This window comes from Danaus plexippus, chromosome Z (genome assembly GCF_018135715.1).
Source record: "Danaus plexippus chromosome Z, MEX_DaPlex, whole genome shotgun sequence".
NCBI classification, from domain to species: domain Eukaryota; kingdom Metazoa; phylum Arthropoda; class Insecta; order Lepidoptera; family Nymphalidae; genus Danaus; species Danaus plexippus.
The window spans coordinates 10,363,202-10,375,940 of record NC_083559.1 but is presented as its reverse complement, the minus strand read 5'-3'; the positions used below and the strand labels follow the sequence as shown (position 1 = coordinate 10,375,940).

Below are 12,739 nucleotides of genomic sequence, written 5' to 3'. Positions count from 1 at the left end.
GAGAAATAAAAAACTCGCTCAAATGTGATGCTTTTCTGTCGGAACAAGTTCTCTTACTACAATGGTAAAATTAATAGGAAAGGAAAAGACGTCCTCTTTTAAGTTTTTCTATTTATAGGATAAAAAACAATACTGAAAATTAAGGAATTTCATAAATGACGTAATATTAATACATTATCAATAATATATTATACCTCACTAGGTACCAGCCCCGGCTTAGCACGCGCTCTTTACAAAAAATATAAGATAGCCTATTTATGAGAATTATTAAACTTATATTATGATAACTTTCACGTGGTACGCCCGATTTAAATGATTTGAAAAGTATTTTACAGATACTGATGTAGGCTTGAAAACAAAGTAATTTATTTTGATAAGACTTAATACCGTATTTATGTAAATAGCTTTCCAATAAACGCTTTAGAAATGCAAATTTTTAAAAATGGATATAGTGTGTTGTAAAATGGATATAGTGTGTGATCCTTAAGGTATAGACATATGCCACCGCGAACTTTTCTGTAGACCTATATAAGATACACAATTTCATCATATATTAGTTTGTTATATCGCAAAGACTTTAGGCAGCGTTTACGTTAAAAGCTCTCAGACGGCTCACGTTTTCCCGACATCTTCAACAAATATCGTTAATGTACACAAAAGTAAATACAAAAACTTACCAAATTATATACCAAAATTTTCCTCGAGAATCACGCTATCGAGTGGTGATAACTGTTTGATCATCGGTGCATCGGTTTTTCCGTTTATCGCGAACAGAGAGACAGACAGACGCGGTGAGGGACTTTGTTTTATAATATGTACTCGTATTGATAGATATACATAATTTTAACTGATGCGGTATCGGTAAGATATAAAAAAAAGCTATGCGCTGCTTCCCACGAAATGGATTTTTGTAATTTTTATAAAAATTTTACAAATGACAACAACATTTATGCTTTAGACGAATAATATTTTACCTAATTACCGTGTGGTTCCAAAAGTAGGGTTGTGTTATGGGTTAACCCATTAAAGTAGACCACAGTGCGATGGTTCGTTACCCACGGCGGGTTAATAAATCGTCCTTTCATTATTTACACTTTTATCATAAAGGTTTTTTGGTTCAGTGAAATTCACTATTTTAAACAACATTTGTAAGAGGTGTAAGGTCGCTTTTCATTTGATCAGCGAAAGGAGTATGGGATATATACAATTGTATATCCAAAGCCGACAGCCGTTCCTCCCGTGAGGGATGAAGGAATAATGGGCCGGTATCTTTACGAATAGAGTTGGGATTATATGGTAGATAATTGGACATTTTAAGAAAAGATACCATGCAATTTTCAAGCATATCATAGTGTCTCTAGTTCAGTTGCTTTTATGTAAAATTAATATAAAACTCAAACTAAAGTGTATCACGAATTTTATAGCAGTGTAAAAACACAAAAAAAAGTTTACGTTTTTTTTAAAAACGTAATTAGGAATTAAATTCTTAATCACATCAGATGTACATTTCTTAAGTAATAAATACTGTAATAGTATTCACGTGTATATTAAAAGAGGAGGGAATAAAACACAAATAAAATAGGTGCGTGAGGGAGTCTCCACACCGGGGGTCTGTGAATGATATAAAAATGCGTACGTCACTACAGCCGAGAACTTGGAAACCGTGGGTAAGGCAAGTGTCAGTCCAGCGCCGGAATCTGAACAGTGAGGTCGTACACCTCTAGCCCCTGAAATCGTGCACACACGCGAGAACGTCGAAAAAAATACCATCGGTTTTTTAATGATAAACTTTGGACATGAAATAAAAAACTTAATTATGAGTTTAAAGTGATTTTGTGATAAAGGTAAGTAATAATAAATATACATATATGATTTTGAAAATATACGTTATTCGAGTTTATTTGAAGTAGGATAAAAGCATTGTGCTGTTTATTTAATTTAACATTTCGAAGCCTACTTGATATTTTTTTCAATTTAATTAAAACACTTAACCAAATTTGATGGAGTGATGCTACTCAAAATGATTTGAAATTTGTCTGAACAGTTACTTAGGATGAGGACTTCCTGTTAGATTGGATTCCTGTTATTTAAAAGTTTAACATTTTTTTGTCTTAATACTATTATTTATGAATATATTTCAGCTTTTATAGAATTTTGTGTCATTTTACTTCGTGTCTCATGTAGATGAAAAATTTGTTAATTAAAGCTTTTATATAAAATAACTTATGATAATCAGGGTGCGAGAAAATCAAATTCAATTTTATTTCACACAAAAATAAGTAACAAAATCTTCAAACGAAATATAATTAGACTTTTTTTAAATAAAACTCTTAGGAATATATTTTTTTCAGCGATATCTATTTGTTTGTTTCCTAGTCTTAAAATAAAATTTATCAAAGGAACTTTATAAGAATTAAAAAGATCTGGGAATTTTTACCTTTTTTATATAAAAATATGACATGGATTTGCTGAAACAGACTTGAGATATACATATTTTATATAAATTAGATCAACATTAAATTGTATTTTATAAATACAATTTTTTTATATTTATAAAAGGCCTATTCAGTACAAATTGGTTTTCAAAATAAATTTTTTAACTCTTACGTATAGTCGATATAATTGTAAAAAAAAACTATTTCAAACAAATTCTATCTTACATTTCCATTCTCTGCCAAAAAGTAACTTATGTCCTGGTATTAGTAAACCGAAACTTAGTTGTTGTTGATTACCAAGTTAGAATGCAGGTAGACAGGAACCTATATGCATTCTAATGTTCTTGAGTTCGGCTTAAACAAACAAACAGACAGACACGGAAACAACATACATACATACATACATTTTTTAAACCACACTTACAAGAGCATATCAAAATTAACACGAGCTGAATATCGTAGCAAATAACAAAATGATCGTGTGTATTTCGTCCTGTAATAATTTACCTGAATATCTGTTTTACGTTTCAATATTATTATTTTTTTCATAACAACTGCAAAATATTGAGTTTATAAGACGTCGTAAATAAAGTAAATGGTTAAACTATAATATATTAGCTCAGTCTTTATAGTAGTATAGTAGCTCTCATATAGTATACAGTATTTGTATTAAAATTACAATTTGTATATCATATTTTATTAGTTTTATATTTTAACTATTTATTGGGGATCTTTTTTTAGCTTAGTTGGTATGCTACACACTGTTTTGAAATTTTACTAAAATTACCTATATTTTATCATGAACGCAAGATTCCTTTATTCTAAATGTTATTTGTTCAATTCTAATTTATGTTATGTCTTACCTTTATACGGTAAGTTACTGAACGTTTATTCGACGTGAATTTTCTTCAGTGTCGAATGGCGTATAAATTATATATCTGCCTGTATTCGGGAGGCGATTGGGGCTTTAATAAATTATTATGACCAAAGGCATAGAGCTTAGCAACGACAGGTTTTATGTTTTAAAAATCCCTAAGTGGAAGAAATTTTTCGTAATTTGCTTGTTTTTTATTACCATCGTCATTTATTAAATTACATCAGATTATTAGGTCACCTTTATCGTTTGTTTTGCGAGTACATTTATACTGCGATTTTATTTAATATTTTGCGGCTACTTTCTATTTGTTTTATTTTTTCCATTTCTATCAATTATTTTGATACTTCAGCTTTTGTAGACCGTGTCTAGATTACATTAGTACGTATATTTTTGTGGTTTGATTTTTATTTAATTTTTGTTGCTTAGTATTAACTTTTATATTTTATTTATTCTATAACGCCGATATATTTAAAATATAAGAACATGTTAGCAGAATAAAAATAATAACAAAAACTTAATAAATTTATTATACGCATTTAAGGATTATTAAGTAAAATGAACTAGTGTCAGGTGAGATTGGCATTTGGGGTGAATGACCGAGAACTAAGGCGAGGGCTTTTCACCCCGATAAATATTAACAAATCCTCTAAATCGTATTAGATTTATGTTAATATGTTCAAAGCAACCATATATTTTATAATATTGTCTCAAAGTTCTACTAAAAAAAATGTATAATACCTAGTATCATGGAAATCTCAGATAAATATCTCAAGTAGAGCCCTTAGTATGGCAATATGCGTTATGAAAAATGCCATTAATAATTATTTTTGTTTAATAACAATCTATGATTGACATTATAAAAAATGTTTTATTAAACTTTCTATAACATACACATGCGTTAAATATCGTTGAATTCATGAAGTAGCTCGCTGAAAACGAAATAAAACTGTATTTCGTATGACAAATTCTAATTCGAACACAGCGTAATATATTACAATGGTAGAATATCGAACCGAAATCTACTGACAATATGTGTAGGAACGTTTGGAACGTGTTACCGTTCGTCTTCAGCTGTTCGTTTTGATTAAGCAGTTTGCGGCGTGCTCTACGTACAACTGTACAAAAACTTACACTCAGCAGTGATGTTCGTTTATTGAATTTGTCAATGTATATCTAGATATAAAAATTAAAGGAAACTATTGAATATGAGGTGCTTGTTATTAAGGTCGCAAGCGATTTCGGTAAAATTAGTGTAAGTTTAATGATGTATCAAACTGAATGTAATAAAGTATATTCATATCACTTTCGGTACTTACATTTTCTATCTCCGTCGTTTAATATTTTTATCCTTCTGTACTTTAATTTTCAATAATTAAAAGTAACAATAGTTTCAAACGATATTGTTAATTAGTTCCTATTAAACAGAAATTAAATATTCAATTCTGTCAATAAAATATAATTAGTTCAAAGGTTAAGTTGTCGCTTGATATACAATTTTTTTTGATTTCTATATACAATTTTGGTCACTTCCAAATTTGTTATGTATTGATTGGATCTTTTTAATGGGTAACACAATTCAATTCTACGTAGTAGTTAATATTTGCCGATGTTTGAATGTTCATTTCTTCGATTCTCTGTGTTAGTAAAAATACGTAAAATATTTATATATAAGGCAAGACACCCCGTGAGGAAATCTTCTGGACGATTTTGAAAGAATTAGGAAAACGTGTTGTTTTCCGATTAAACAAGAATTGGAATCGTAAAGTCTATGAGGAAGGGTTTACTTAATAGTTATTATAAATATAGATTTATACTTTTTAAAATCTTATTAAATGACCTGAATAAGTATGCTTAGAAGCACATGTTTCCTTCACAATGAATATTGCCGTTATAAAATTATAAAGTACATGTATATTTGGGGAAAAAATGTTAAACAGTTTATCTGTAGTTAAAAACTACGGTGTAGGTCTACTCCGCTACGACATAGATTAGATAATATGTAGCGGTATTTTAAGAACACGAACATGTAACTTTAATAATTTTTATATAATATTCCTTAAAAGTTATTCTATACAGACCTATTTTCCCTAATCTAATGCAAGTTCAACGAATATCCGGGACCTTCATCACTGGATGGTTGCCAAAGAAATTGGTTATATCAGACCTTAATATTATACGTAAAATTTTATGTATAAAATAAAAAAAAATTACTCAGCATTGATATAAAATTTACTTTTAAATAGGTGTTTTAAAATAAGTCATAGGAACTCGATTGCGTTACAAATTTCTATTATAATCTATTAAAGTTGTTTAGTTGTTTATAACTTCACAATTTCAGAAGTTTCCACATAAAACCCAGTGTGTTTATTATCTTAGGGGAACTCGTGCTTCGTATGGCTTACGTTATGGGGCTGTGAGTTTTAAGGGGAGCGAGGACAGAAACAGCTGCGCTACTCGTTGGTACAAGACAAAGACAAAAAATAGGCTTCTGACACACATAACTGCGTACAATTTCAAGGTGAAAGGTTGAAAGTTTTGTGAATGTGGTCTGAATGACTCCTTTGTACGTATCAAGGGATTTGAATTACAATGACTACATTTGTCTTTTATGTGCTACGAGACTTTTATATTAGATTAATGTGAACATTAAAATTATAATGTCGAACATTATTGTCATCTTATTTGCGATTTAAAATCTGATAACCTATATTGTGAAAAATCAGCGATTATATTATTGTTAGAGTGGGGTTAAGTCGAAACGAAACTCAATTTAACACTTAGGGGAAGAGTAAAAAAGGCAAAGGAGGGGGACATTATCGCGAAGAGGGTAAATATAAATCGACCTACAATTTTGAATTTAAACCGAAAGAGATCAGGACTGTTGACAAGCAAGCGTTTAATTTATTACCGAAGACCGTTTTCGATCGTTATAACATGTTACTATGTGTATGGGAACATAATACAGTGACTATGTCAATAATCATTTCGTACAAATCACTTAATCTTATTGGAGACTTCATCCTGTTTACTAAAATATAATGAATTCATCTGTTAAATGTTAGAAAATTTTAGTGTTTTGAAATATCATTCTCAGAATATATTACAATACTCGTATTAAAGGATAACTTTACAATATATATCAGATATTATAATATTAAGAAATTTGTAATTGAAAAATTCTTTTCTGTTCCGAAGCAAATTTTTAGGTGAATTCCTTACATTTCATATAATTTTATGTATTGCAGACATCACTTAAACCGGCAGTAAAACATTAATTTTATATTTAAATGAATGAAAAGCGCTTTGTCCAGCTATCGTTTATTATATTGCATCGTGACTTCGATATTCATAGAGCCTTCCATGAAACAAAAATTACTGTTTTATGTGTAAAAATTCTATTGATTTTATTTGAAATAATTTAATTCACTCGTTTGGGATCCCTTCCCACAAATACATGTTTAATTAAAGATATTTTTATATTTTTAAAGTTGTAATTACAAATAGGATGATTTTTCTGATGAGCTACTTAAAAAAATATTTTATGCAATACATAACGGATAACTTATTGGGGCGGAATTAAGGGGGGGAGAGGAGAATAAATTACAGACAATGCTAATTTATCCTTCACAAATAGGTCTTTATAATAAAAATTAGATTTCCATAGATTGTTATTTATATTACAAGGATTGATTTGTGCGAAGGTCGAGGGTTGGTACTTGTCGTCAGATACTTGTCTGTTTGAAGTGTCAACCTGTTTTAATTAGCGGTCTTCACCAAATACAAACAATTAATAGGCATACACATACTAATGAATAACTAAGTAGCTAAAAGAACAGCATTCCATAGGAGAAGTGTCTTTATTGTTTTTTTTTTATTATTAAGTCAAATTAACGCTTGGTCTAAATTTCATCAAATATAAATTTTACCATTATAAAAATTTATCGTTGTAACATCAATACTGCTTCCAAATACAAGTGCCCGTGAAGTACCTAGGTCCCCACTTTGTGTAGGTTAAATCTGATCATATTGAGATATAAGGTTGAATTAAAGAAATTAGTGAATGTTTTTAATGGCAAATATATTATACACAACACTGCAAATATAAAATAACTCTTTTTATTGGTAATTACGTGATATTGAAGTGTGTCGGAACCACCTCGCCCTTTAGTGCCTACATTGTATATTAACCCAGGCCATTAGTAGCAATAATAAAGTCCTCCTCACTATTATCTTACTCTTGCACTGTTACGTTCAGACTGAACTGGTCCATTATCTTCTTAAGTGACGAATGTACTACAATGTGTCAACTATTTATATTCAATAGCACTTTTAAATCAGTGTAATGTCTATTAACAATTATACTAGATTTTTCTTTTAGTCTATCAAGGTTCTAAGGTGTTATTCAAATCCTATGGGGTACATACATATACATATATAAGAGTGTGTATGAAAAAAAATATATGATTAAAGTTAATTTATGTTTAATATTTAAGTTAAAATATTTAGAACAATGTTAGAAGTCATCACTGTAACTGTACTGTTTAACGTTCTTTGTCGACGCCTCGAAAACACGTCTTACCCGGTCTTAATTATATTTGAAATTAATTTAGCTGGGTAATGTAGCAGTTTACTTTTATATACTATCCTTATAAGTAACTATAGTGAAGTGGTTTCAAATGTTTTGTATAAAATAATTTTTTATTACCTAAATTATGCTGTAATTTGTAATTTCATTGAAGTTTGTTGAAGTATAGTACATATATATATAACACGATTAGTGTATATAATAGCTTTTTTTCTAAATGAATCTAGAAAACTTTCGTGGATGGGGACATGTGCTACTTATCCCGTGAATACCAACATTTGTAAAACTGAAGGCAAAAGTTAGACATTTTAAATATTCACCGTCTACATCTGGCTGTTAAATTTGTATCGACCGTCCTTTCGATTTACATTGAGAAATTCCCTTATAGTGAAAAGCACTCTCATTTTTGGAGAGAATATTTGGTCTGTTCACTTTGAAATACAATTCCAAACATTAGTTTATAAGCAGATTGGTTTTTGCCCGTGGCTTCGCTCGTGAATATTGGAGTTGTTTTTAGAAAGAAATGTATAAACTATGTTAATACAAGAGATATAGTACCCAACTTTTAGTTAAACTTGTAGTCTGTGCCACGTGACATAAATACAATACAACTGTAATGCCTTAATCCCTCGGCTACTACACGGAATTCCGGGATTAATTATAATCCATTGAATAGTTTTTAGGTGAAAGTTACATCCTCACAAACTTTCGTACTTGCCTATATTATTAGCAGGATTACATGAATATTTGATAAGAGATATGTGGTATGATATGTTATCAATACAATAAAAAGTGTCACCTATTAAAAACTTATTGAAGTCTAAAAAAAATCTGTACTTTTTAAAAATTTATTTGAGTACACATTATTTATAACCATCTAAATAATTTCCGTGTTTCAATATTCATAAAACAGTTTTTTAAATCACTTTATTAAGTAATATATGAGTTTTTAAGAAATTCACAATAAAGAAAATTATTGATTATTATGTATAGATTATCCTGATATAATATTTGCATTCCTAAAAGAAGTGGCGAAATAAAACAACCCCACGTAAAAGGTTTCACCGTGCACTACCTTTAAGGCTAAAGCCATTTTCCTAGAAGATATTTTGATGTCTTTTCATTTTTCAGTACATTTTCATATTTATCTCTTTTTTTAATAACAATTTAAACAAATTTGATATTAATAAAAAACAAACTATCCTGTTTATTGATAATTCTACTTTTTTAGTTTTAGCATAAGAAATCCATTCAGACTTTTTGAAACCCAACTATATAAATTAAAGTTTGCGTCCCTCTAACCATTATTCTAAGTCAAGTATCTGGCTGTAAAACTGACATTCCATCTTTAAAATATTTGTACCACTCACTTGCTTTGGGATTCTGAATATTATCGAATATGATGGAAAATATCTGTAGTGAAAATAAACTTTTATTTATACCTCCTTCAAAATCCAAAGATACTTTTCATTATTTCTGGAATTAGAAAGGAGTTGTAAATTCACTAACACAATATTCTCGTTACAATGAAATTTCACTTAAATTTTCTTCCAGAGTATGTAGATCGTTTTCTCATTTGCTTCAAATATCTTGGCACTGAATTCTTTTAAATGACCTGCGTGATGCATAATTGTGAATTATTTAAACAAAACTCTATTTACGTATTAAAATATATTCTTTTACCCTACCCTGGGTACTACTTACATACCCTACTATAAATGTTGATTATTTTACCGAATGTAACAGGAGAATTCTAATTTAATTTCTACACCTTAACAGGTAACTGTGTTACCAAAAAAAGCTGCTTGCGCAACGACCACAGCCAATTAAAATTTTACTAGTTGTTAGATAGTACGAGTAGTCGAGTAAGTTATAAATAAAGTTGTCTAGTTGACCTGCGAATAAGGTGTCCTTTGTTAAGTATACAATCTTAAAGTTATGTAAAATAACATATATTTTTTATATTTAAATTCATTATTGAACACAAACCTCATTTACAAGAGAATGAAATATGATAAAAAATTCTTTTAAATTTTAATTACTGCGGTCCAACTTAGAATTAATTGTAGACAATTCCTTCGCAATACAAACTGAAGAATTTATAATGTTGTTCTTAAAATAACACAAGTGCAACGAAAGAAACATCACGTTTATTCTATCCTATTTTTTATGTTATATGTGACCGGGTTTAAAAATTAATTTTTATCTGCGAATATATATTTTTTGGTAACTCGGAAAGTGTCAGTGGGTAAATCAGTTTATATTTTTAAATAATTTATATACATTTGTTTGTTGTGCATGTTTGTATTGTACTTAAAACGCCCTAAAAATGTTATTCTCGGAAGTAACGACGACCTATTGAAATGCTCATACATTAAAAAGTTTATTTGTGTTATTCGTAAAATAATCCCATTCGCTTATTAATCACTTCGGTATGTTCTCACACAGGATAACTAATAGGGCTGCCATCGACCATGCTTCAAATTTCAAATACTCTCTATATTTTTTTTTTGTAGTTATTAGTTGAGTATCCTGCAAATATGGTAAAAGGTGGATTATTCATGGACTTATCAATAATTGGCAGTGATTGACGTAACTATCTAGGATTACATTATCTTTATCCAGTTTAGATTACAAAACATCGTTATATTATAATATCCGAGTAATGTTAACGATGTTTTATAGTACTAAATACTATTTAAAAAAATCTAAATCATATGTTATAGTTTCGGAATTGTACTGTCATTGAACGTAACGTTTTTATACTGCAACTAAATAAGCATTTTATCCAAAAACAAACTTTCATTTTATTGTAAAATAAGAAGATTATTCTAAACAAATTTTTAATATAATTGCCATCCCTAGACATGTTGACTATTATTCAATCAGGTCGGGCAATTCCGCGCGTTAGTATCCCCTAAACATATTAAATATTGCCGAGGAAAATATTAGTCTGAGCGCCAAAGAAAACAATTTCGTTGCAATACATCTACAAACCATTTTTATTATGAATGTGAATATTTCTGACACCCTCTTTAATAAATTACTATCGGATATTAATATCGCTTACGCGGCTACTTCGGATGAGCATTTAACTTCAGATTGTATATAATAATTTTGCTCTTGTGATTTGAATGCAAAAACAGTATTTTTATAATTATATTTTTAAATTTGTTATTTAAGTTTACCCAAGTAAACAATTTTTTTTAATTCTAAATTATTTCCTGTGTTGGAAATGAGGTTTTAGTGAGTAATTTATTTAAAGGGGCGTAGTATTGCATATATCTTGATATGGTTTTTGAAATCAAACTTAAAATCATAGAAAGTTGCGGTGTTGGTTGTTCATCATAAGTGAACTTTCTTTACGGATTGACAAATTTTTTTAAATAACTCATTTCGATTCTTCTAGTGCAATGAGTTTTTAGAATTAACTTTCTCATAATAAATATTATAATTCAAATTATATATAAGAACGTAGATGTATCTTTGTATTTACAGAATTCTGGATGGATATTGCCGTTCGTAGCTGAAATAGTTTTCTTCCCAGAAAGTGCGTTGTAAGACTTAATTCCCCTTTCGCATTTGGTTTATCCATGCTATGTTCAAATATTATCGAAATTCTTATGATAAGAAACCTAGTAGTATCTGTGGGGTGTGCCTACTTATTATAAACAAAATTTTGTGTACAGACATGTTCATTGTGACTTATGTGAAGGTATCTCGGCCGAAGCAAACATGTGTTGATGTTATAATATGTTGTCAGAGAATGGTAACGGTATCAACGAAAACGGCATGTGGGAAACCCGAGGATGTCAACAACAGACGAAAATAATGAGATCTAAGACTTTCGCGAGTTTTATTCATTTAAATGAAACTAACATTTTTACCGTGATCACGGTTGCTGAAAAGTAACCGAAACGTCGGGAGCATGTAGTTTTTAAAATAATAAAATCCGCGTAGTATATCCGAAATATATTAGTTTCATTTAAATGAACAGACGAAAATATTGTTTAAGTGAAGAAAGTAATGTTGGCTAATCCTATTGCAGAAGTTGATGAGGACATAAATATATCGACTGTCTCCTGTCATTCGATTGTTATCAGTGATTTGGTCCTCTTAAAAGTCATTTCAAAATTGATAAAATTTTCGACTTTTGATTGCTAAACTACCTTTAAATTCTGTCTGCAAAGACCCAAAATTTGTTCTAGAGGATTGTATCTGATGACAGGTCATGGAATTATAATAAGATTTAGAAACTATAAATCAATCGTTCCAATAGAAATAGCCACCTAGTATCGGCAGAGGCGCTGAACAAGATTACAAAAAATATTTTTTAAGTGCTTTTAGAAATGAAAAATGGTGGGACGAGTATGTTGCATGTAAAATAATGTAATATATAAAAAATAAAAAAGAATGTGATACATCACGACACTTTTTGAACAGGCTTTGTATGTAGGACCTTGTCATATAATTCAAAGGAATAAAGAACGAATTAGTGTTCAAAAGATTTGGAGTCATATAACGTTTGTAAATAATTCAGTTGTACTTGTTTTCTGTACTCATTCTACGTATTTTGAAACTCAAATTTATACTTCGGTTAAACAAACATGTACATAATTTACTAAAGAATGTATTAAATCGTAACTGCGACTAAAACAAATTTTACGATATTCTGCATTCAAAGCGGAGTGAAATTTTGCTTAAGTTGGATCAAGTATTTAAGTAATTTAAGCTCAGACTTATTAACTTTAGAATACATTAATTAAATTGATATTACAATTCAAAAATAGAATATCAAAACTAGGAATGTTGAATATCAAAAGTAATATATTTTGTGCCTTG

The 12,739-nt window shown here is 29.4% G+C and overlaps 1 protein-coding gene across 1 annotated transcript in view; it reads left to right on the top strand.

The window, feature by feature from the left end:
- Positions 1 to 1,696: 1,696 nt before the first annotated feature.
- Positions 1,697 to 12,739, top strand: part of LOC116777930 (uncharacterized) — a 67,341-nt gene continuing 56,298 nt past the window's right edge. Inside the window, exon 1 of the mRNA XM_032671742.2 lies at positions 1,697 to 1,844. The gene's annotated coding sequence lies outside the window, so the exon portion shown is untranslated. The remainder of the gene's footprint in view (positions 1,845 to 12,739) is intronic.